The following is a 6,343-nucleotide window of genomic DNA, read 5'->3' on the forward strand; positions in this document are numbered from 1 at the left end:
TTTTACATCTTACTGGTTTCCTCATTAATTGAGTTAAGTAAAATATTTGACACATATCCATTTTATATTTGTATGAAAGTCATGATAACAAGGCATCAGATATTCATACTTTAATGGCAATGGAGAAAATAGATCAAATACAAGTTTGTAATTATGAAAGATAGTATTTTGTATACAAAATGAGTATTAAAACTTTATCCACTGGAGCTGATAACTTTAAATACAGCATGTTCAAGCGTGGTAGTTCTAAGAGAACAATTTGACACCTTTACATCTTTTTTTCCTCAGAGGTTATCAAAGGGAACTCTTTGCAATATCATTGGTGTAGGGGAGGAAAAACTTTTCCTCTACCTTCTTATTGTAAGTGCCTGTGGCCTGCAAATTAAATTGACAAAAGCTAGATTAACAGGAGAAAAGGTTTATTCTGCATGTACACATGGGTTTCACAGAATGAAAAAGTGAAAACCAAAAGAAATGGTTAGGTGAGCAGAAACAGACTCTCAGACTAAGAAAACAAATTTATGGTTACCAAAGAGGAAAGGTTGCTGGGGGGGGGATAAATTAGGAGTTTGAGATTAACATGTACACACGACTATATATAAAATAGATAATCAACAAGGACCTACGGTATAGCACAGGGCACTCTACTCAATATTCTGTAATAACCTATAAGAGAAAAGAATCTGAAAAAAAAAATAGACATATGTATATGTATAACTGAATCACTTTGCTGTGCATCTGAAACTAACACAACACTGTAAATCAATTATATGCCAATATAAAATAAAAATTAAAAAAAAAGAAAAAGAAGAGATGGTTAGGCCTGGAAAGTTATATACCATATTAACAAAGGGTGTTAAGTTGTGGAGGACCTGTCAACACAAAGTAAAGGGGTTTGGGCTTCTAGGCGTGGTAAATTATGGGAAGGTAAATATACGGGGGAAAAAACAAATGGAAGTTAAGGGTTATTTTAGTAAACTTTGTTTATGCAGACTCATCTCGGTTCAGACTTTTTATCTCCTGTGATAAGGGTTGTTTTCCTCCTCCTGGTGCTGGAGAGGGGAGAGGGCCCACATTCACAAAGGGAATTTAATGCCTTGCTTTAAGTCACAAAGCGGGAGGGCGGAGAGTTCCTGCTGTGTCTATTTCTTAATTGTCATCAGCTCAAAATTATCCTTATGCTAAAGTGGCATATTTTGGCGTGGCATATTCTGATCCCCCTTCATTGACACAAATTTAATTGCTTTATTTATGCCTGCTCCCTGATGTTGCTACAATATGTACATTATTTCTCCTGATATTATCACTGAAGATCCCCTTTAAAGCTTTCAGAGCCAGGTCTGCATTTCTGCATGGCTGATCTGCCTTACTTTATTTTCTCATCACATCTAGTTCCCAAGACTTCTTGCCATTAGGGATCCACGAAAGATAATCTAGATTGGATCGGAACTGTTGCTTTAGCCAAAATAATTAAAGTTATAACCAGTTCAATCTCCAGAGGATTTTGAGAATGATGTAACAACCAACCCTATTTCATTTTCGAAGTATATATAGCAGTTCTAACATGTATGTGCTTCACTACTCTTCTATACTGCACCTTCATGTACTAATATGGAGTGACATATGATATATTAAATGAAAAAAAGAGAAGTGCAGAACAAGGTATACAATATGCTACCTTGTGTGTAAAAAAGGGAGAAAGATCAGAATCTATATTAGAATTTGCTTGTATAGAAAAGATGGGAACAAAATTGGGTATTTTGGAGGCAAAGATAGAAGGGAGATTTTTAGACTCTACACCGGTTTATGCTTTCTGCTTTTTGAACCTTGTGAGTGTATTATTTATTTTTTTAAAATTAACCATTTTTCAAAAAACTAAAAAAAAAATTTAAGTATAATATAGCTCATTAGGCTTTTCTTAAGTTCCAGTTTCAACAACGTTAAAAAATAAAATAAATAGTGAAATAAAATGTGAACTGTAAGATTATGAGTGTGTATATATTTGCCTGTGCTCTATGTGCCAGAATGATCCATCAGAACAGGCTGTGTGCTCCAAACAGATGACCCCTGGCACACTGAGAACACAGTCACTACTGACCAATAACGATATTATGCATAGCCTTTAATTTGCAAGCAAAACAGTTTTAAAGAATGAGAGATTTGACATATACACACTACTATATATAAAATAGATAACTAATAAGGACCTACTGTATAGCACAGGGAACTCTACTCAATGCTCTATAATGGCCTATATGGGAAAAGAATCTAAAAAAGAGCAGATATATGTGTATGTATAACTGATTCACTTTGCTGTACAGCAGAAACTAACACAACATTGTAAATCAACTCTACTCCAATAAAATTTTTTTAAAAATTAAAAAAAAAAACGAATGAGGGAATTTGTGTTAGAGAGGAAAAAAAGAGAAAAATTGCAAACATAAGACTAACACCTGACATTCTTCTTCCCTGCTCCCCCATTCTAAATCTCCAAAAGAAAGACCTCAGTTTCCAGGGTCCTCAAGCATTTTAGTTACAATTGGAGCTACAATTAAACTATGTTTTAAGATGTTTGGGAGCTTATCAAGTCTTTGGTCTGTATTGGAAGTGCTTGGGTCAAATTATTTACACGGGCATACATAAAGTCTTACAAAAAAGTATACCTCCCACTTTGTAATATTACTGAAATCTTTGCTTCACACAGGGCTGGTTAGAACCCGTAAAGGAAAGGCCCTAAGCATGGAGCTTCTACTTACTCTAGGATCCCTCTCCCACATTAATCCAAATAAAAGCAACGCAAATAGAAAATAAATATCAGAAAGGCTGGCAAATGTTTTATTTTTCCCAAAATGACCAATCTAATGCATGTTAAAAATATAAAATGCCTCAAAACCTTTTCTTTTCTATATTTTGAGGGGGGCATGCCCTGTTTTGTGAATGCCTTCAGCACGGGCTTCGTTTGCCTGCTGCGTAATCCAACAATAGATTTGCTCTACATCGTTACAGTCAAAACAGTGTTTTATAGATGTTAAAAGCAGATAAATTTGAATCTTAGCTCCACTATTTACTAATTACACAACCTTGGGCAAGTCAGTTGGCGTTTTTGAATCTCAAGTTCCTCATCTTTTGAAACGTTCAAAATAATACCCACCTCTCAGGCATCTGTGAGAAGTAAGAATAGTTAACACCTATGCTTGCTGTACACCAAGCCCTGCTCTGAGCACTTTAAGTATAACAAGTCATTTTATCATCAAAATGACTTTAGGAGCTATGTACTCGTGTCAAACCTCAGAGGCCTGAGGGACATGGAATAATTCCCCAAAGTCACACACCTGGCAAGTGGCTGAGCCAGGATTTATACCAAGGCAGTCTAGATCCAGAATTTGTGCTCTTAACCACCACAGAATACTGATAGTTCTTCTGTGATGTGCTGACAGACTAAAGTAATAGTGGATTATATAAGAGAGAATTTCTTTTCTTTCTCAACCAACAGTCTGTTCTCAACCAACAGCATTCAAGTCAAGGACCCAGGCTCCTTCTATATTTGTGTTCTTCTGCCTTGACGGAATTGCCTTCATCCATCTGGTCCAGGATGACTCATCATTATACACACATTCCACTCAGTCACAGGGCTGAAGGGGACAGGCAGGTATGCGTCTTCCCTGTAACAGCATCCCTCTGAAGTTGCACATCTCACCTTACCAAACTTCCTGTTGCCTAGTATATGGTCATACAGACACATCCAACTGCAAAAGAGCCTACAAACATAGCTTTTATTCTGAGACAGAGAGGGAGAGGGAAGGTGGTAGAGAGAGAGAGGAAGTAAATGAAGCAAAATGTTTAAAACTTAGAGAATCTGGATAAAGGCTATATGGGTGTTATCTATACTATTCTTGCAATTTTTCTCTTTTAAAACTGAACTGAAAAGTTCAGTTTTAAAGTTTTTAAAAAGTCTATTTATGACAGGGAAAAAAGGCAATATTTACTACTTAGTCAGAACTTAAATTCCAGGCCCTATGCTAAGTACTTGTGGCAAAAACTGCAGTTTTTCCAATCTATTCTTCTTTTCTTCAGAAAGTAATATAACCCTGATCTGGACGGGCATGTGGGGGGGGGGGGAGGGGGGAGGATAGGGGTATGGGCAAATCCTGCCACCTGTCTTTTAAATGAAGTTTATTGGAGTACAGCCACTTGTTTAAATATACATTTTTATGGCTGCTTTTGTGCTACAATGACAGTTAAGTAATCTGGTCCACAAGGCAGAAAATATTTGCTGTCGGGCCCTTTACAGAAACAGTTTGCTGACTCTTGCTCTAAACCAGTTGGCCTCAAACTTTAATGAGGATTAGAAACACACACATGCATATACATACACACAGATATCTTTTCTGAGCCATTTATATCATACTCATTTACCCCTTAATATTTGAGTGTATTTCCCAAGAACGTTTCTTGCATAACCAGAGTACAGTAATCACATGCAGGAAATTTAAAATAAATACAATACTTTTTCCAACCAACAGTCTACATTCTGATTTTGTCAATTGTCCCCATAGTGTCCTTTACAGCAAGGGTCCCCAACCCCCTGGCCGCGGACCGGTAGCGGTCCACCGCCTGTTAGGAACCGGGCCGCACATCAGGAGGTGAGCGGCGGGCAAGGGAGCAAAGCTTCCCATCGCTTTCCATCGTTTCCCATTGCTTCCCATCGCTCGCATCAACAACCCCATCCGTGGAAAAATTGTCTTCCGCGAAACGGGTTGCCTGGTGCCAAAAAGGTTGGGGACCTCTGCTTTACCGCATTTTTCCCCCCTTCCACTGCAGGATCTGATTCAGAATCACATACTGCAGTTTTAAATCTTTTGGGTGAGTTGTTTTTCATGTCTTTCTCCTATTTTCAATAGGCGTAAATTTTTTTTCAAAATTCAAAAATTCTTTATTAGAGATATTAGCCCTTCATTTCTGATATCCACTGCAAAAATTTTCTTATAATTTGCCATTTGATTTTTGACTCTGCTTATGGTATATTTCTGCCCATGCAACCGTGCAAAAGTGTTTCTTTTTTTTTAATGTAATGAAACATCTTTTTGCATCTGGATTTTGAGTCATAGTTCGAAGCTTTTTCCTACACTGAAGTTAAAGGTGGAATTCACCTATGTTTTCTTCCAGTACCTGTATAATTTCATTTTTTACATTTTGATCTCTGATTCATTTGGAGTTTGTTTTCAGGTGAAGTGTGAGGAATGAATCTAATTTCATCTTTTTCCAAATGGCTACCCAGTTGTTTCAACAGCACTTATTAAAAGTCCATCTTTGCCCCAGGGATTTGAGATCCCATAGTTATCATATATGAGATTTCCACATGTAGTTGGGTCTATTTCTAGACTTTTCATTCTGTTTCATTGGTCTGTTTGATTATGCATGTGCCGGTATCACACGGTTTTAATTACAGAGGCCTTGCAGTGTAATTCAATAGCAGGCATGCGAGTCCCTCCTTGTAGCTCTTTACTTTGCCATGTTTTCCTAAATATTCCAGAATATTTATTTTTCCATATGAACTTTATTTCAAATCAACTTGTCTAGCTCCAGAAAAAAAGTGTTGGTGTTTTTGTTGGGATAACATTAAAATTCCGGATTAGGTACAAAACTGATATTTTGAGACTAGAATAAGGGACTTTTTCCATTTATTTCAATCTTCTTTTGTGTCTTTCAGGAGTGTTTTATGGCTTTCTTTGTATGGGTATTCAACCTTTTTTGTAAAGTCTATTCTAAATATTTTATCTTTTTTGGGTGCCTCTGTAAATAGGCATTAAGAAATTTGAGGTTGTTCTTCTTCTTTAGAAAAACTGACATGACTTTGTAGCAAAAGCATCTATCTGTTAAATAAATTCACTAATTCTTGTGTCAATTCTGTGTTACTAACATCAAATTTTAAAAGGTATTTCATAAATTGAAATTCAGCCTTGAAGTGAGGAATTCAAACCTCCCAGGGGTAACTCTCAGCAAATGGGGATAAGAATCTGGATAAATACTCGAGCACACCGTTGTTCAGGTGGGCAATTCTGAGAGCCATTCTGTAGGCTTCGCAGGAGATTACGTGGACCTATCCTCAGGGGTGACCTTGATAATTCACCCTTCCGTCAGCTTTCCCTCCTTCTCCAGCTCATCCCCTCCTGTGCTTTACTCTGGCTCCCTGGGAATAGAAAAGAGCCTGTACCTAAGTCCTTATCTCAGGCTCTTTTTTCCAAAGGAAATTCAAGAAAAGACAGAGATCTACCAAGTTTGGAGCATGGGCATGTGTAAATGGTGGAATGCTTGTGGAAAAACAAATTAGAAATATCTGGTA

Source organism: Physeter macrocephalus, chromosome 7 (genome assembly GCF_002837175.3).
Source record: "Physeter macrocephalus isolate SW-GA chromosome 7, ASM283717v5, whole genome shotgun sequence".
NCBI classification, from domain to species: domain Eukaryota; kingdom Metazoa; phylum Chordata; class Mammalia; order Artiodactyla; family Physeteridae; genus Physeter; species Physeter macrocephalus.